Below are 21,588 nucleotides of genomic sequence, written 5' to 3' on the forward strand. Positions count from 1 at the left end.
ATATTTACCATTTTGCCCCTTTATCAAAGGTTGTTATTTTTATTCGCCCCCCTTATCAAGATTGTTTTTTTTTATATTTGGCCCTTTTTTATAAAGAGTTATATTTTCAATTTGGACCCTTTATCAAGAGTTGTCTCTAAATTTAGCCCCCTTTTTCAAGAGTTATCTTTTATATAAAACCGTTTCTATCAAGAATTATCTTTTCAATTTTGGCCCCATTTACAAAGAGGTATATTTTCTATTTTGACCAATTAATCAATTAATTTATTTGGTATCCTTTATCAGGAATGATCTTGTCCATTTGGATCCCTTTTTCAAGACTTATCTTTACCATTTTGCAACCCGACCTTTATCAATAGTTGTTTTTTTTCTATTTGGTTCCCTTTATCAATTAACACTCTAGGTGTTCTTGGATACCCACGTTGGTATTCACCATTGGTTTCAATAACATCCCAAGGCTGACATGGGACATTTATAATAATACAAAACTTTCAAATAGATTTATGAGTAATCAAACGATTAAAATACCTTTCTTTCATAACTACATTCAGATATCATAGAATAACAATAGTGTGTTTTAAGATTACATATACAATATGTATCATTGGAGGAAAAGAAGCAAGCAAAAGCGTGTATAACATACTGTCTGCTATATACATTTTTCCATGATTGATTTTCGTTTTCTTTTATTTATACATTCATGGACATTGTTTCAATATCCTTTATCAATCAGTATCTATTCATACAGAAATAATTGTGTCGTTATGTTCCTATTCATAAGTTCTGAACATAATAAATGATAGTTGAATGTTTGCTTTGTACAATTTGTACATATGATTTTTGAATGAAAATACGTTATTTTGAACTAAAAACACCAAGAAATGAAAAAAAAGTTCGTACTTCTGTGCACATTTTGATGGATTTTGTGTTTAATATATTACTTACAAGAATTTTAACCCTATATTTCTAATTGCTATCAATTGTAATTTTCTTTTGTAAGTAAATAATAGTAATACGTAAGCGGTACGTGAAATGAAAGATCATTGTATGATTATAAGAAGACGTAATATTAACGTAGGCTTATGGTGTTTGCAATTAATTTACTTTTCAATGGTTAATAACCATAATGTTAAGTTTATAAGCTTAGCAGATGGAACAATAACGTTAGTTAATGGTGTCTGCAATTTATTAACTATTCGCATATTAATTACGATATTGTTCACTTATTGAAATAAGAAGACGTAATATTAACGTAGGCTTATGGTGTCTGCAATTTATTAACTTTTATAAGTTAATTACTCTATTGTTCAATTACTGAACGTAGTAGATGGAACATTAACGTAAGTTAATGGTGTCTGCAATTTATTAACTATTCGCATATTAATTACGATATTGTTCTCTTATTGAAATAAGAAGACGTAATATTAACGTAGGCTTATGGTGTCTGCAATTTATTAACTTTTATAAGTTAATTACGATATTGTTCAATTACTGAACGTAGTAGATGGAACATTAACGTAAGTTAATGGTGTCTGCAATTTATTTTTTTCCATATTAATTACGATATTGTTCACTTATTGAACTAAGTAGACGTAATATTAACGTAGGCTTATGGTGTCTGCAATTTATTAACTTTTATAAGTTAATTACGATATTGTTCAATTACTGAACGTAGTAGATGGAACATTAACGTAAGTTAATGGTGTCTGCAATTATTTTTTTTTCCATATTAATTACGATATTGTTCACTTATTGAACTAAGTAGACGTAATATTAACGTAGGCTTATGGTGTCTGCAATTTATTAACTTTTATAAGTTAATTACGATATTGTTGAATTACTGAATGTAGTAGATGGAACATTAACGTAAGTTAATGGTGTCTGCAACTTATTTTTTTTTCCATATTAATTACGATATTGTTCACTTATTGAACTAAGTAGACGTAATATTAACGTAGGCTTTTGGTGTCTGCAATTTATTAACTTTTTATAAGTTAATTACGATAGTGTTTACTTATTTAACTACGAAGACGTATTATTAACGTAAGCTTATTGTATCTGCAATTTATTTACTTTTCATAATTATTTTGTTTCGACATAAGGGTGTTTTAGAAAAAGGCTAAGATTTTTTTTTTCGAAATATGGCCAAATTTTAACTGTCTAGGCCACAATCGTTTACAAGTTTCAAAATGATGTAAGTGTTTTTTTTTATTCAGTCTTATACCGTTCATAAAAGAAAGATGTAACTTTATTGGATAAAGTCAAATATTCCCAATCGTGAATTAAATATCCATGCTTTGGAAGCTTTCAATCACCCTTATTGTGTTATAATAATGTTGTAAAATATAAGTGCTGCAAGCATGCTGTGTTAATGACCTCTGCTGTAGACACAATTCATAGATGAAGAAATTAAAGTCTATGTATGGACGATGTGTAATTATTCCGTTTTGTATTGAGTGGACTAGTGAGTTCTAATTATGTGTATTGATGGTGTGTATTTACTATAAGCGTGATGGTGTGTATTTACTCTGTGTTTGGATGGCGTGTAATATATTTATGTGTGTATGGTGTGAATTGACTCTATGTATGAATGGTGTGTAATAACTCTTTGTATGCATGGTGTGAAAAAATATATGTATGCATTATGTGTAATAACTCTATATATGGATGGTGTTTAATTACTCTATGTATATACGGTGTGTAATAACTCTATGTATACACGGTGTGTAATAATTCTATGTATGGATGGTGTTTAATTACCCAATGTATAGACGGTGTGTAATAATAGTTTTTGGATGGTATGTTATAACTGTATGTATGGATTGTATATAATAACTCTTTTTTAAGATGGTGATTAATAACTCTATGTTTGCATGGTGTGTACAACTACATGTTTGGATGGTGTGTCCTAACTCTTAATAAGCGAGTATGTTTTATCACTCTTTGTATGGATGGTATATATTAACTCTTTTTTAAGATGGTGATTAGTAACTCTATGTTTGCATGGTGTGTAAAACTATGTTTGGATGGTGTGTCCTAACTCTTTATAAGGGATTATGTTTTATCACTCTATGTATGGACCGTGCGTAATAACTCTATGTATGGAATGTTTTTGATAAAAATATTTTTATGGTGTGTAATAACTCTTTTTAAATGGATGATGTGCAATAATTGTATGTGTGGGTTCTGGATAACAGCTCTATGTTTGGAGAGTGTGTAATAACTCCACGTATAGGTTGTGTGTAAAAAATGTGTGTATGGATGATGCATTCTTACTATATGTATGGATTAAGTGTTAAAACTGTATGTATGGATTATGTGTATTAACTCTATGTATGGATTATGTGTAATAACTGTATGTATGAATTATGTGTAATAACTGTATGTATGGATTATGTGTAATTACTGTATGTATGAATTATGTGCTATAAATGGTTGAATGGATTATGTGTAATAACTGTATGTATGATGATGTGTAATAACTGTATGTATGGATTATGTGTAACAACTGTATGTATGGTTTATGTGTAATTACTGTATGTATGGATTATGTGTTATAACTGTTTGAATGGATTATGTGTAATAACTGTATGTATGATTATGTGTAATAACTGTATGTATAGATTATGTGTAATTATTATATTTATAGATGGTTAACATTAACTATATGTATGAATTGTGTGTAGAAATATGTGTATGTATGATGCATTCGAACTATATGTATGGAGTATGTGTAATGAGTATATGTACGGACGATGTGTAGTAACTATGTATGGATTGTTTGTAATAAGTGTATGAACGGACCATGTTTAGTAACTTTTCATGGAGTGTGTGTACTAATTTGTGGAGTCGTATTTTAACTGTAATAATGGACATATCTAGCTTTGTTCAAAAATAACTATAATTATAGCCAATAATTGAATAGTTGAGTATGATATATATCTTGTTTTCAGAGATTGAACAAATGTGTTTATGTGGTGTGTATTGCTACTAGAGATTGAGTAAATGTGTGTGTTTGATAAACATTGCTATGATAGATTGAATAAATGTCTGTGAATGATCTGTTTGTAAAGTTTCATTTCTTATAAAGCGCGACTTAATGGGCATTTGACCTTATGTAGTACTTTCTAGATGGCACTTATTTGGTTTTCTCCAATACAGAATTGCAAAATCGTCATGATTGCGCTAACGAATTTGGTTTCCAAAATATAGAAGTCAGGTTGCCGGCCAACTGGCTTATCTAATGACACAAACTACGTTTTTTTGACAGGTAATAGTGGCAAAAGGCGGTTTGATATGTTACCAACATGGAGTTTATGCAATGTAGAATAAGCATAAAGCTCTCTATAGCAATTTCACAACTCTCTATTAAACTGAACCAAATTAACGCTCTACCATCCGTAGGGTGTTAGTTTAAACATATTTATTGAGGAAAATAACACAAGACAACATATATACATCAATGAAAAACAAAGAATTTGATCGAAAGCATAGCTTATATAGATCATTTTCGTATGCATGTATACTTTACGAATCAGAAAAAGGTTGTCGCACAAAATATCATTTATTATATTTACCAAGAAGATGAATATGTCTAAAATAAATGTAGAAGAATAATGCTATTATGAAATTTAAGTATTGTAATAAATCAAACATAGAGCAAGTTTTAAGTTGAGCGGTACTACAAATGAATATTGCTATAGTAAAATGTAAATATTTTAGTAAGTCAAACATATAGATAAAATGAGTTAAGCGCTCATAATACAAAATCATTAGAAACAGTAGAAGATTGTGGGAATGATGTGTCTCAAAGTAAACAGATTAGATGAATTTCAACGCACACATAAGCTGTTTAGAGAGTTAGTACTCAAAGAAACCTCTTGGTAGAATCAATGTATGAGTAAACAATAGAAAAAAGCTGCGAGTTGACGGGATCAGTAAATCGAACGTTACCCTTTAGCAATAAGTCGAGCGTGATGGCTGTACCAGGGACGAGCAAATTTATTGACTCGAACATATCCTCTCTGTAGGAGGTATAAAGGGGACAAAATAACATAAAATGGCGGACAGATTCAGAGACACCACAGAGACAAGCTTGTGAGGAAACAATATTCTTCCGGTAAAGATCATAATTAAGTGGACTACAGCCTAGCCTAAGCCTAGTGTGATGGACTTGTAAACGCCTAGGTCCTGTGTTAAAATAATGAGGAACCTTAGGAGTATTACTAATCAGCCTTTTAAAACTTTGTATTGAGTCAGCGGACTTGAAACTTGAATCGAGAGTATTCCAAGCACGAATGGCAGACGGAACAAGAGAGTTATAGTATAGTGTGGATCTGCAATGTATAAGTGGAATATCCGAAGAGTTTCGAAGATTGTACCTAGGATCGGCTGGGCGTAAAGGAATGAGATTAACAAGGTATATAGGACTAATATTGGATTTGATTTTCAACATAAAAATAAGTTTGTGGTTGGTGCGGCGAACTGAAAGGGGCTGCCAGTTCAGGTCACTGTAAAGTTTATCAATAGAAACTAGCTTTGTTGCACCTGTGACGATTCTCGCAGCCTCGTGTTGTATTTTGTCAAGTTCCTGCTTTTCCCTGCAGTGCAGTTGTCAAATATAATATCGCCGTATTCAAGCAATGGTCGGATAAAGGTCATATAAATTGTCTCAAGGGTGAGACGATCAAGAGTAAACTTGAGCGAACGTAGAATATTAACACGGGACCATGCTTTGTCTTTGATATAATCAATATGGGCAGACCAGGAGCAGTCACTAGAAAGAAACATACCGAGGTGTTTATGGGAGCAAGTCTCTGAAATGTTATGGTTAAGCATAGTCAAAGGGGGATGTAGGGTTCGGTGGAGTTTCCTGGAAATCATCATTGAGTTGGTTTTCTGGGGATTAAAGGAGACTAACCAAGTATCTGCCCAACGGCTTATCTTCTGTAAGTCCGAGTTAAGAACAGAAGCAGTATTGTTAGGGGTATCGACTACCATAGATAGGCTAGTGTCATCAGCAAAAAGACTGATGTTAGCTTCGATGTCGCGAACAATGTCATTAATATAAATGATAAAGAGCAAGGGTCCTAAAATGGAACCTTGAGGAACACCTGCTTTAATGTAACGAAGGGAAGACGAAGAATTCTGAAGTATAACACGTTGTTTGCGGTGTTGTAGGTTACTACCAAGCCAGTGAAGCAAATGATCTCGGACGCCAATAGCATGCAATTTCGAACGAAGGCCTCTATGCCAGACACGGTCGAAGGCTTTACTTATATCACAAAATACGATACGCACCTCCTTACCGTTGTCAAGTGCTTCACAGAAGCTGTTATATATAAAAGATAGTTGATTCACAGTTGAATCACATGGTCGGAAGCCAGACTGAAAATCCGTCAATATATTGTTGTCTACAATATGGTTAAACAAGTGCTTATAGACTGCACGTTCAAAGACTTTGCCAAGTGAGTCAAGTAGAGATACAGGTCGATAATTAGCGACAAGATTAGACTCACCCTTCTTAAAGATAGGGCAAACATTAGCAATCTTCCAGGAATCAGGAAAGGATTGAATAGACATCGAATAATTGAAAATATCACTAAGTGGTTTTGCGAGGACGGCAGATAGTTCAATAAGAACACGATTATTAATCGTGTCTGGACCTACAGCTTTCCCTAGTGGCAAAGAACGAAGGAGAGGCTCTATATCCGAGGGTCTAAAACCGACTGTTGATAGTAGGGAGGATATATGGTAAGTCGGTGGTACAGGTTCACTGTTAGGCTCTGTGAGATGTGTTTGATTGGCGAAAAAAGTGTTGAAAGCATCAGCCTTATCTGCATTGCTATGAATAATACCAGATTCAACAACTAAAGGTGGAATCGAAAGAGAACCAGAGTTAGGGGACATGAATTGTTTAATGGTAGACCACCAGCCTTTGGAATGTTTCTTTTCGAGTAGAGATTTAGAGATAGAGTCAATATGCAAAGCCTTGACTTCTCTAATTTTAGAAATAATAAGATTCCGTAGCTCTCTAAATTTCCTCCATGTAGGTGGTATGTTTGACCTCTTCGCCTCTTTATATAAGCGTTTGCGACGACGAATTAGCCTCTTGATATCCGATGAAATCCATCTGGGTTCTTGAGGTCTGATAGTGATCATACGATTAGGTATATAGCGCTTGGCACCATCAAGAATAGTAGAAGTAAAACGAGAAACCCATGTATTAAGATCATTGGAGCGAATCAAGTCCCAATCAAAATCTTCGAGGTGTGCTCTAAATGTATTGTAATCACCACGGTCATACAGCCATACAAGACGACGATAAGAAATTAACTTTGGCTTACAAAACTTAAAGAAGACAAAAGTGGGACAGTGATAGCGAACTTGTTGATCAAACAAGGGATCTCCAACTTCACAGAGAAGCAAACTTCTAGTATTTTTTAAAAATACCAGGTCAATAATAGACGAAGAATGTTCGGTAAAATGAGTGGGCTCATCAATGCATTGGGTAAGACCATATTGCTGACATAAAGACACTATTTTAGGACTGATACAATATGGAGTAGCATTCAAGTTAAAATCACCCACCAAAACAATGTTAGAAATATCAGTGTTTACAGCCGTGTCAATAGACTCCTCAATACGTGAATCCAAGACAGCAGAAGTGTTTGGGGGTCGATAAAACAATCCAACAAGCATCTTCAAGTTAGGTTTAATAGCCAACTCGATCCAAATGCATTCAGTGTCCAAAATTTCTAGATCAAATCTCCTCTTATAAAATATATTTTCCTTGACATATAAAATAACACCTCCATAATTGTTGGTTGCCCGATCTTTGCGTTCAGGAGCCTGAAAATGTGGAAGAAGAATATTGTTGGTGTCAACTGACTGTGATAACCAAGTTTCCGAAAACGCTAAAACATCGAAGTCTAGAAGTTCAGCTTTGATTATGTCAAGTTTTGGTAATATGCTTTGGACATTGTAATGAACCAAGGATAAATTATGGGACAAATCTAACGATGATCGTGATGAGTGATCTGCAGGGCCTGGATTAGGATGGATGTCACCACTCTGGTTAAGAAGTACTGCCAACCAGGTGCAAAGAGTACATACGGATAGTGTGAGTATACAATTCCTAATAAAAGTGTTATTACACTGGAACACTCGGCTTCCTGCGAGGTCATACTTCTTGGATTGCAGACCACGGTATATCTTACCACAGGTGTCTAGTGACTTTAAGTTCACAAGCACTGAGAAAGCGAAGATGGTGTTGAACAATATTACCAGGGAAAACAACAGGGTTAAGAGACGAGTAAGTCTTGATCCTATGTCAAAGGTTTGTTGAGTAGGGGAATGAACAAACTCAAGGGGCATATTTAGGTTATATGTGAAACAAGTGTACAGAAGAGACGCAGTCGCATAAGGAAGTATACAACAGTGCGGTCGCTGAATTCATATCTGTTTACAGAGTAAAGTGTAATATCTTGGAGACACAATGAGTGAACAAAAATGGAAGTAAAAAGAAAAACGGAACAAAAATATAATGTTCCACGATACATGATAATGGTGAATTGGTCAAAACAGTAGTGCATAAAATATCTTACAAATAGGACTTGTATTGTTTTCTCTTAAAATTTGGCAACAAAAGTACTTTATCTACACTATATATATTATAGTTATGAAAAATATTATGTTGGTATAATCCAAATGTTTAAAAACAAGTAACAATATCTTCAATATTTTATGGATATTACCAAATATATCTTTAAGGCTATATTTAAATATCAAGATCGATAATTTATATATTTAAACATAGCTTAGAGTGAATAGCTTATTATTTAATCAGTACGATGCATGTTATACCAGTTTATAAAAAGCATATGGTGACATAATAACACTGCTATTTTTCAAAGAATAGTAACGGATTATCTGTTCAGTCGTCACTAAGATAATTTATCAGTATTACACTCACTTTATAATAATAAAAGATAAATGATATGTTGAACATAATTGTTTAATTTAATATTATAGGATCACGGATGCAGAACGGCCAGTAAGACAAGATTACAATGAATATGGTACAGGTGAACTCGCCAGTTGACGAGCAAAATAACGATCGAAGTATACTGCAGAACAAAAAAAAGTCTGTGTCATATGACGAAAATGTGTATTATTTCTGCACCGCTGAGGCATAGGACATTGCAGGTAGAGCAGCGTACAGTTCATCAGGACAGTTAATAGCATGTATTTTGCCTGCCTTGTCCTTAATAAGCACTTTCCCGTCGGACGACCAAGCGCCTGACAGGGAACCAGTTTTGGCGTGTCTTCTAGCTTCATAAAGAAGAGAGCTTCGTTTTCTGGTGAGGTCTTCGTTGACGTAGACATACGAGTGCTCGCTAGACTTTTTGAGAGCTGATCTACGCTGGTACAGTTTTTGCCTAGAGCGATACGAGACGAACTTCACGATGATGTCGCGCGGCTTTTTATCGTTGCGCACCGGCCCAACACGATGGCTGCGGTCAATTTCTTCGATCAATAAGCCGCTCGAGACAGCATTAGATATGCCCAAAACGATGTCGTCAGTATTTTCGCTAGTCGTTTCTGCGACACCAGCAACACGCAAGCAATTTCGCCGACTATATTGTTCAGCTCTATCGGCTTCATTTTCAAGCTTAAAGACTTTGCTTTTAAGTTCTGCATTTTCGTATTCCAGAGCATTGATGCGTGATGTTAAGTCAGCATGAATACTCTTGACAAGAGGAGGCACTAACTTTGATATCAGTGTCTCAACCAGAGTGGACATGTCATCATGAAATGTTGCTGATATTTGCTTTGAGACATAAAACAGATCTTCTTTGGAAAGTGCACAAGGGGCGATGCCACTGGTATCTTCAATATGTACTGTTGTGTTTGATTCAGACAGTTTATACTTTTTGGTGTCTGCATCGTCCATGGGTGATGATAAGTCCCTTTTGGAGGCCGCCGACTTAGAAATCGGGGTAGATGTACTATTTGGGTTAGACATAACTTTCGCTGCGCAGTGTAGTTTAATGAGCGACCAGAACTATGAGCGCAGAAAATAATCCTTTGTAATCCTCTACACTATTATGTACTGATGTATTCAAGTTTTTACATGTAACAACAGCTATCACACATGTATGTCGTGGTCACAATAAAATGGCTATTAATATCCAGGTGAAAATTTTGAGAACAATGCGTTTTTTATTACTTCAAGTTACAGTACCTTTAGTTCCAGTTTTTATATATAAGTCCAGTTACATTATCCCAATCACATTTGCAAGTTTTGACACTTTAAAAAACCTTTACGTCATTTTATATTTAAACATTTCACGGAGCGAAAAATTGACAACCATTTCCTGAAGGGAGGTAACACTATCTTCCGTAGGGTGTTGAAAGGTGTATGAAAAACAAAGGCTTTCTCACAAGGCCACAACTCTATTAAAATCAACCAAGCGTGCGCAGCTCCAATTTCATGGTGTTGGTAGCTGTAATATAAACATAAAGCTGTCTCTTAAAAGGCCACAACTGCCTATTTAAATGAACCAAGCGTGCGCAGCTCCAATTTCATGGTGTTGGTAGCTGTAATATAAGCATAAAGCTGTCTCCTACAAGGCCACAACTGCCTATTAAAATGGACCAAGCTTGCGCAGCTCCAATTTCATATTGTTGGTAGCTGTAATATAAGCATAAAGCTGTATCTAACAAGGCCACAATTCGCTGTTAAAATGAGCCAAGCGTGCGCAGCTCCATCTTTATGGTGTTGATGGTTTTAATATAAGCATAAAGCTGTTTCTAACAAGGCCACAATTCGCTGTTAAAATGAACTAAGCGTGCGCAGCTCCATCTTTATGGTGTTGATGGTTGTAATAAAAGCATAAAGCTGTATCCAACGAGGCCATAACTCTTTGTTAAAAGGAACCAAGGGTGCGCAGCTCCATTTTTATGGTGTTGATGGTTTTAATATAAGCATAAAGTTGTATCTAACAAGGCCACAACTCTCTGTTAAAATGCACCAAGCGTGAGCAGCTCCATCTCCATGGTGTTGAAAGTTATAATAAAAGCATAAAGCTGTATCCAACAAGGCCATAACTCTCTGTTATAATGAACCAAGCGTGCACAGCTCCATCTTAATGGTGTTGATAGTTGTAATATAAGCATACAGCTGTATCCAACAAGGCCATAGCTCTATTAAAATTAACCAAATGCGCGCAATTCCATTATAATGGAGTTAAGAGTTGTATGATAAGCATAAAGCTGTATCGAACAAGGACACAGCTATTTGTTAAAATGAACCAAGCTAGCGCTGTTCCATCATCATGGAGGTAAAGTGTTGTATGAAAAGCATACAGCTGTGTCTAACAAGGACACATCTCTTTGTTAAAAAGAACCAACCTAGCGCTGTTCCAACATCATGGGGGTAATGTGTTGTATGAAAAACATAAAACTGTATTCATCAATGACACAATACTTTTTAAATGAACTAAATTTTCGCTTATAATGGTTAAACAACTGGCTTGTCTTATGGCATAAGCTATATTTTGTTTGAGCTCTTAAAACAAATGGTCCGATCAAAGCTTGGTATATTACCATGTATAGAGTCAGTCTACCAAATGCACACTTTTCTTTTAAATTGGATCAAGCTCTGGCTGCCCCATCATCAATTTGTTTGCACCCAGAAACTCTTCCAATGAAGTGCCATGATTCCTAGTGAATATGGGCTATATAAAATACCAGACAAATTGCTACAATAAATAATTCAATTTATTTCAATTATTGACAAAGTTCATGCAGCTTGAACTTCGATCTGACGGTTTTGTTTTCTTTACGTTTTAAGCGATAATCGACCGATATTTGTGTCATAAGTTTTATTGAGAATTTATAAGCATACTTGAAAACAGTGCAATGGCACTTACCTTGAAATACTAGGATGTTATTCGGACTTTACATCGGTATAACTAAGAATAATTCTAACAGGGACAAGAAAAACTGTGCATGATGAGAAACAATAGATTGGATAAAGACGTTTGTTGACTTCAAATTGTATGTTTTAATATTACTTAAAACATGAATTCAGACGGAAACTCTCTATGAACATGTGAACATTTAGAAACGTGTTTTAAATACGGTCATACAATGCACATGGCGTTCTATGGGACTCAAAAAAGATGCAATGCGAAATATTTAATCGTTTGTCCTTTCCCGAAAACCTAACGTCCTCCTCAAAGAAAAGGTTGGCTGTTTCTAAGTTTAAAATGGTTTCAAGTAGTTCTCGGACACGTGACTACCATTTGGCAAGCAGTTTTCCGACACGTGCCTACCAATAAGTGAGTAGTTCTCCGACACGTGTCTAAAAGTAGGCAAGTATCTACCAGAAAGCAAGTAGTTTGAGGACACATGCTACAAACAGCCGTGTACTCCGTGAATACATACCTATCAGTGGGCGAGTAGTACTCGAACACCTGTCAAAACGTAGGCGAGTAGATTCCGAAAACGATACTACAAGTAGACTATTAGTTCTCGGACACGTGACTTCAAGGAGACAAGAAGTTCTCGGACACGCGCCTACCAGTAGGCGAATAGTTCTCGGACACAGCCTTCCAATTTGTAAGTAGTACTCGGCCACGTGACTTCCAGTAGGCGATTATTTCTCGGACATGTGCCTACCAGTGGTTTAGTAGTTCTTGAACAAGTAACTTCCAGTAGGCGAGTGCTTCTCGGACAAGTGCCTTCCAGTAGGCAAGAACTCATTGGCAACGTGACTTCCAGTAGGCGTGTACTTCCCGGACATGTGACTACCAGAAGGCCTGTAGTTCTCTGACAGATGCGAGTAGTCTTAGACACTTGCTCACCAGAATGTGAGTTGTTCTCGGGGACGACCTAAGCAGTAGACGAGGAGTTCTCGGACATGCGCTTACCAGAAGGCGAAAAGTTTCCGAACAAGTGCCTACCAGAAGGCGAGTAGTTCTCGGACACGCGCCTACAGTAGGCGTGTTGTTCTCAGACACGTTACTTCCAGTAGTAAGTAGTTCTCGGACACATGACTGCCAGTAGGTTAGATGTTATCGAACACCCGCCTACCGGTAGGTTAGTAGTTCTCGAACACGTGCCTTAAAGAGTACTTGATAAGTTCTCGGACACGTGACCTTCAGTAGGCGAGTGGTTCCTCCGACAAGTTCCTACGAGTCGGCTAGTAATTCTCAGACAAGTGAATATCAGTTGATGAATAGTTATTGGACAAGTGGATTCCAGTATGTAAGTAGCTCTCGGAAACGTGTCTACCAGTGAGCGAGTAGTTCTCGAACACATGTTAACCAGTAGGGAAGAAGTTCTCGGACACGTGCATACCAGTAGGTGTCATTACAAATTTGATTTATTTCCTGTGGCATCAGATGTATTTAGTACTTGGAGTGCCAACAATACAAGATGAGGCAATTTTCGTTAAAATGCACAACTGTTCTCCATAGGGATTCAGACCTATGCTTAAATCATTTACAAATATCATAATCGGACACCTTTTTTGCTAAGACATTAAATAGAAAAATACGCACAACCACACTTACAAATATTCAAACGCATCTTGTAATAGTTGACTTAATGTAAATCGTGTGTACGCCTTCGTAGTAATGACTAATGTATCGTTTGAAACGTATTCGCACCTCGCTACATTATCTTCCATTCACTGTACAATGTATAGCACACTTATAGTATCTAATATCATGTCTGTATGAATATGATATTTCCATTAACGGCACAAACTCCCATGTACGTTTTCATTGGCTGTGCGTATTTTATGCTCATGAGAATGTGACAACATATATTTAAATATGTCTTAGTTTAAACTTTGTAAATTATTGTTTTCACCAAATCAAGGGTTAACTCGAGGGGAGGTAGCCTTTAAACTTGCGCCTCTTCATCAGAGCTAAAATTGATTTTATTTAAAATGTAGGCAGTTTGGTTTGGAAAATTAACAATTTCTAATCCGAAATGGTATATATAGGGCGAGTATACTACTTTTTTTTCTCCTATGTAAAATTTAAATACATCTTCGGACGAAATATGGAGAGCCTCCCCCCCCCCTTTTGGTTCGCTAGTGGTAATAACACAATTTTAATATAAAACCTGGTAAATCACAATACAGTATTAATGTTACATAAGAAGTCGGATTGAAAATAGATAATAGAAACAAATCCACACTTTCAATAATGCTAAATACTCTAGAATTCACTTATTCTCTTCTTGTTTCTGTAGAGCGTTGTACTAATGCATTCATCACAAAACCTTCGTATTTGGATGATAGTTTTCTAAATCTTATTTCCCCCCTATAATTAATAACAATTGTTACATAAATATATCAATAAGAAAAGGCTATGTATAATACAAACCTCATTTCATTGATATTTATGTTAAGGCTACGTATATCGCATTGTGTTTCTGATTTTAAATTTTGAAACCAAACTGTAGGTTCATTTCCGTGTGAAGACCACACTACGATTTTATTGGCTGCTGATATGTAACACATTGGGTGTAATAAAAACTATAGGGACAAGACCAGAAGAAGACCTAAGCTGAACATATTGAGACTTCCGCCTACCGGCTGTCGCTTAAGGATTTGCTTATACGGACAAACTAAGCTGAATATATGGAGACATCTGCCTACTCGTTGTCCCCTTGGGATACACTAATAGAGATAAATTAAGCTGAACATATAGAGACCTCCTATTACTGGTTGTCGCCTGAAGAAGTACTAATAGAGAAAAACTAGGCTGAATATATTGTCATTTCCGCCTACTGGTTGTCGCCATAGGATATTCTGATAGAGACAAACTAGGCTGAACATTTGTTTACCTCCGTTAACTAGCTGTCGCCTTTGGATATCTTAAAAGGGACTTACCAGGTATGCGCTAAACATATAGCAACGTTCGGGTACTGGGGGTCGGCGTATTGGGAGTCTAATGAGAAAGTCCTAACTTTGAGCTGAATAGATAGTGATTTCCGCCTACTTGTGATCAGCTTAGGAGACACTTTCAAGAACAAACTAGGCCTAAGCTGAACAATTATTGGTCTTCGCCTACTGTTTATCGACTTCGAAAATACTCATATGGACAAAAATAGACCTGAAGTGAACATATAGTAGTCTCCGCATACTATTTTTAGGCGTATATAGATGTATTTATAGGGCTATTCGAGGCATGTGATAAACATATAAAGACCTTCGCTCACTCTTTGTCGACTTCATATATATTCCATATCGACTTAAAATGAGACTCGGTCTGATTGTCGCCTTAGGGGACTCTAAGAGAAATAAACACGGCCTTTACTGACTATACAGTGATTCCCGTCAACTGGTTGTCGCATTAGAAAACACCGATAGGGACAAACAGTCCGGAAACGAACATATAGTGAACTCCGTCTACTGTCTTTTTACCTTGCATGCCTAGCCTGAGTTGATTATATACAAACCTCATCCAGGGCGGAACACACATTTCAACCTTCGCGTACTGATTGATTGTAGGATTTTTGGGTGACTAATAGTGACATCATAGGCCTGAGCTGAATAAAATGTGATTATCGCCTACTGGCGGTCGGCTAAGAAGCAACTCATAAGAACACAATAGGTCTGAGCTAAACTTTTAGCATTCCCGTTTACTGTTTTTTACCTTACATACCTAGCCTGAGTTGAATATATACAGACCTCAGCCTGATGATTGTCTCCCAAGTAGGCAATACCAAAGACAAATTAAGCTCAAGGCGATTATAAAGTAAACTCAACCTACTGGTTATCGGCCTAGGAGACACTCATAGGGTAAATCTAAGCCTGAGATGAACTTTAAATGCCCCCCCCCCCCCCCGACTCCGCGAAATAATCAAATTGAGAAACAGGTTGTTGCATTACTGCGCTCATCACGGAGCATATTAGTTCTGAGCTTCGCGTACTGATTGATTGTCGGCTTGAAGGGTGACTTATAGTGACATAATTGGTCTGAGCTGAATATAATGTTATCACCGCCTACCGTCTGTTGGTTTAGAAGCAACTCATAGGAACACAATAGGCAGACCTCAGCCTGATGGTTGTCTCCAAAGGAGGCACTATCAAAGACAAACTAAGCTCGAGAAGATTTTTATATTAACTCAGCCTACTACTTGGCGGCCTAGGAGACACTAATAGGGTAAAGCTAAGCATGAGATGAATTGAAAGTGGCCAACGCTTCCTGGTTGTCGCCTTTGGAGATACCACAAGGTGGAGAACTAAGCTGAACATATTTTAGCATTTACTACCAGGTTGTTGCATTGCGACACCCATCAAGGAGAATTCTAGATCGTAATTCGTGATCACCGCCTACTGTATGTTGGCTTAGGAGACACTCATAAGACACAATAGGTCTGAGCCTTCTTAATGACGGCCTTAAGGGGAGCGTACATGGAAGCCTTAAATCTGAGTTGAACATATAGTAGCCTCCGTCTTGTGGCTTATTACTCTTAGGTTTACCGGTTTAATCAATGCCTATCTAATAATGAATGCTCGGGGAACTCATCATAATATTTCCATACTTTATACTTGATTGAATATGGAAGATTTTTTCGTCCAGATAAAAACAGTTCATAATGCTTGAATGAATGCAATGAGAAATGTTCATTTCTTGTTTTGTAGGCTTTTATATTTAAATGTATATTTATATTCCTTTAAAAACTGTACTATATTTAACGTTTTCTCTTCTTTGATTTAATTTTACAATTCGAAGAATGAAGGACAAAAAGCGACTAAGGAAACACTTCAACGAGTTCAATGTTAACACATGAGAAAAGCGAGAATGTGAGACTTCAAATACAGACTTCGGTCAAAATACATTGCTCTATGTTTTCATTTAATGTAAGAACAATGTTAGTTTCATTTTTCTGACGCCTTTATCGCAGTTGTAGTGCCTTCAAGGTAAGAACAAACGCTAGGTGTATCCACCTTTACATTTACCTGGTGCATATTCATGTATATACTGATACTCAATTGTTTCTGCATAATAGGACATTGAGTCCTGGACTTTGTTTTCTTTAAGAAGCCGATATTGAACATTTTCCATATAACGCTTTAAATTATGGATGCAAGCCAATATTCGAATACTCGATCAAATGTTTGGTATTCGAATGTCAAAATCGGTGTTCGAATATTCGATGTTTTGTTGTTGGATAAATATAACAATAAACCTTTTGCCTGCAATCCGGTTGCTGTGTTTAAAGTTCGTTTGTGTTGTTGTTTTGACAACGATTGATTGGCCTATACTGCCAGAGGTGTGAATGTGATGAAAAAACACTAAACACGCGTCATATGTCATTTAGGGACATATCGTCGGGTACTATAAAAAGTTCCCGTAAATTTACAATAACTGGCTATAAGACAAGTGACACAAAAATCAATTATTTTGGTAAATGCATTGCCAAATAAAGAATAAATTAGTTCCCGAGTTTGTTTGTGTGTTTCCATAGTCTTAATTAGTAGAAGTAAATCCCAGAACGAGGCTGCTCGTCCTACGAAAAGACCCATTGGCGTAAAACGTTATTTGACTAGAATACAATCTACATGCAAGTTCACGTTGTTTGATGAAGATTTCAATTAAGTTTATAGTTATTCGTAAGTGAGTTTGAATTAATGTCGGAGGTAATTGTCATTTAGTATTCGTAAGATCCATCAAATGCCCAGAACACGTGTTGAACTGCCTGTCTCGCCCTTTCACACTCACACTATTAATGCCAATGGAAAACGGGTCAAACGGCTTGCCCAGCAGATGACATCGTAAATTAGTATTCCCTATGGGAAAATTTATAACCGACTGTACGGTCCTTTTTCACACCAATTTAAATTGCGATAAGACAACTTGTACAACGGAATGTCCCGTCATTTAATACTCCATCTTTAACGTATATAACGTGTCAATCTGGTTTTCCGGACATTTCCTTCGCTAGCTAGTATTGGCTTTGGTTAGCCATATTGAAACGGTTTTCTGCATACATTGTATTACGAAAATTAGTATTAAAATATCATATAACACGCACCCATTCGAACATGTATTAGGCTATAATTGTTTCGAACATCGTCCTAAAAAGAATATGAGGTTTCGTTTCGTTTAACTCGACCTCTGCTGCTTTTACGTACCTACATTTTTCATTTTCTTGTTAATAATATTTTCCTAATTTAAACTAATTAATATTTAAAACTAACTAAATAATATAAATTCAATGTATTCGACTACCAGCAAAAACATATGTTGTTCAGTTAAAGCGTACTCAATCAATAAACATGCTTTAAAGTTTATTTAACTCAATACTCCGTTTAATCCATGTGAACATAGTGTGAATCAAATATTTCCTTTTGTTGGATATACAATACCGTTTACCTTGTGAGACCTGTTGTAAAATTTAATATCGAAGCTGTATTATTGCTGTGTTTTCATAAATTCTTGAGTTCAGAAAGTAAGTTGCAAACGTGATCTGCATCTGTGTGAAGGCCAAATCTTAGCCTATTACAATTATAATTTGCACTCTTATCGTTCAGAAAATGATTTAAATATCTTACAATCGCACAAGAAAAACTATCAAGTTTTTTGAAATGGCGTAAACCTCCTGTATATCATCTTACAAAACGAGGCGACTGTTAAAGTCCCAGTATGATTTAGTGACGCAAACTTTATTTGTTGAATGTGCATGTATCCAAATGGCTTCTTCTAACAATTTTGACCTTTAACCCCGTAGAAAGATAAACATGCAGTTACAAAATATAGCAAAGCCATTGTATAATCTAAGTATATTATTATTATAGCGCGCACTGCGCCATTACGAAATTTGCATATCACTTTCTGAATAACTTAAATTCTTACTTGCCTTATATAATAATGATTTGCATTTTTGAAATTAGAAATTTTTTGTTTACCGGAAGTCGTTTGAAAACACTAACTTTATCTTTATTTTACTTTATATTATCAAAATTGCAGAAAAAATAAAGTCATTGTAAAAAACTTATTTTGGAATTAATCGGAAAGCACGCCGTTACAAAAAAAAAAAAAACAGAAAAAAATCACCTGAACCACTAGACCTGAGGACTAAGATGCATTGTCAAAAGGATTTGACATCTTTTTCATACATCATTAACCTCATGTGATTATGTAAATCAACCAAACACGTCTTCAAATACGATATTTGAGCATACATCGATCTAACTTTGCTGAAGGGTTCCTGCCTTTATTACCTTAGTATAAACACTCCTAATAATTTGCCAAACTTAAATATAGAGTACACAAAACGTGTATTTTACAAACACATGATGCAGTACCTATCTGCATATTTCCACTTAACAACGTTGATGCTATGCTCCGCTCACTAATCTGCCTATACTAAGGTCGTTGGTTTTCCCATATATTAATTATAAGGCATCATGTGGACCTCCATAATTAAGGCAATATATAAGACTCTATCAAAGTTATAAACCCACTTTAATTGTTTTTCTATAATTACTGAATCCTACGTGGCAATGGGGCTTTAAACAAGCCATTTAAACTTATATTTCATACTTTTTTTATACCTGCTGTAGTATTCTGGGTTTAATGTATTTGTACTATAGCTGTATTTATGCCAGTCTAGATATACTTTCACCAATTAAAGCGTGATCCGAATCTGTGTCTGGTACAAATGTTTTCGAAAACATAATACTTTACAGTCTTGTCGTTCACAGAAAGAAAAATATTCATATTTTTTAAAATCACAAGGAAAGCTATCGAGTTCCTTGAAATGATGAAAACATCTTTTGAATCATCTTACAAAACAAGACGATTGACCGACAAACCATGCTATCTACCTCGCAGGTTTTCTATACAGTCGCATGAGAATAATACGGGCATATGATATTAACATGATTTGGTTCAGGTGTTCTGCGACTTTGATTTTGCAGTGGCTCAAATGTGTAATGTCATAATCATGTCCCTATATTCAGATACCATGCAGCTTTTTCATCACCATTGCTTTCAGGGCTTAGAAAATTTATTGTACTTGTAGAGTAAATATGCAGCCCCTGTCTTGTGTATAATTTAAAACGTACGAATGTAAGCATACCTCATCTAATATATTATGCTTGGCCTAACAATAAGGCAATATACAGCTAGCGAGTGAAATCTGATTCTTTTGACGCACTTTATATCTGTTAAATGTTTATATCGGGTGAAGGTAAGAACTACGGTGTTAATACGGGATATGTTTTTGGGTGAACGAGTGACAAATGTTAGTGAATAAATGCTTGATCATCTTACTCTAGCTGCGTTTTCACTCTGGGTTGAGATGAACGACTGTTATACAAAGTATTTTATAATGGTTAGAGCTTTATGATCTTCCGTGATATCATTATCAATTAATGTGGTTGAGTTGGCTTTATTAATTTATCTTTATACATTTCAAAATGAATGTCTTTATCGATATTGCAATGTTAAGTGTACAATTTATGTTGAAAATTATATATATCTATTTACATATCACTGTTTAACTTGCTGTTAAAACACATATCTAGATCAGTTTATGTTTGCAGAAAAAAAGTAAGTATGTTTAAATACAAAATGCTTTTTCGATTGCAAGCATTCTTATAGATATCTTTCTTTATCAGTGAATCCTAGTTTCCATTTTCTCCATGAATTCCGCTTTTCTGCGGATTTGTACCTACGATTAAGACCGGGTCGCAACCTCTCTATAAATGTGTAAAATTATATTTAAATCTACAGAAACAAGTAAAGCATTCAAAAGTTTTAACATGAAACCGTTTAATGGCACATCGACAATGGTCAACGACAAAGACAATGTCAATATTTGAGAAAAAATAAAAAAATAATGCATTTTAATGTTTTTGAATACACTTTAATGCATTATATCAGGCAAAAATGACTACTGCTTTCCTCTGGAACGACCTACAACCCCAATATATTCATCGAAGCCGTGTTTTGTTCATATTCTTAGGAGAGACGGTGTACTTTCGTTTGATTGCAGGATTCTGTGAATATATATCAGGCAAAAAAGAAAAGCAAAACAATCTCACTTGATAAGCTTCACTAAAATTGATATCACCGGAATCAACTGTATCTTGTGAATGTAGTTTCTACAAACTTCATTAACTAATTAATTAAACATACGCGTTCACTTGTCGAAACTCTCGTACGTCGGTTCATTGCAATGTTGGGATATGGCCGTACAGCATTGTATATCACATTCTCAATCTGACCGCACACATACGGGCACGCTATAGATTTAAGCAGAATGTTTAACGCTATCAACTTTTGGCTAATGTTAGAATAATTGGCCTTGAGTCATACTATTTTCCTAGAGAAGGCATTAATACAATCAAGGGTGGCAAATCAATACGCTATTACTACATCATGGCCTTCTTAAGGTTTGGTTCACATTACGTTTGAATGTTTTGAATTTTGTGAAAGGTGTTTGATATTGATGTTTGTTTAAATGTTAAATCTTTAAAGGTGTTTGATATTGATGTTTGTTTAAATGTTAAATCTTTATGTTTAAGATTATGGCTTATGGGCTTGTACC

The sequence above is a fragment of the Mya arenaria genome, chromosome 16, assembly GCF_026914265.1.
Source record: "Mya arenaria isolate MELC-2E11 chromosome 16, ASM2691426v1".
NCBI classification, from domain to species: domain Eukaryota; kingdom Metazoa; phylum Mollusca; class Bivalvia; order Myida; family Myidae; genus Mya; species Mya arenaria.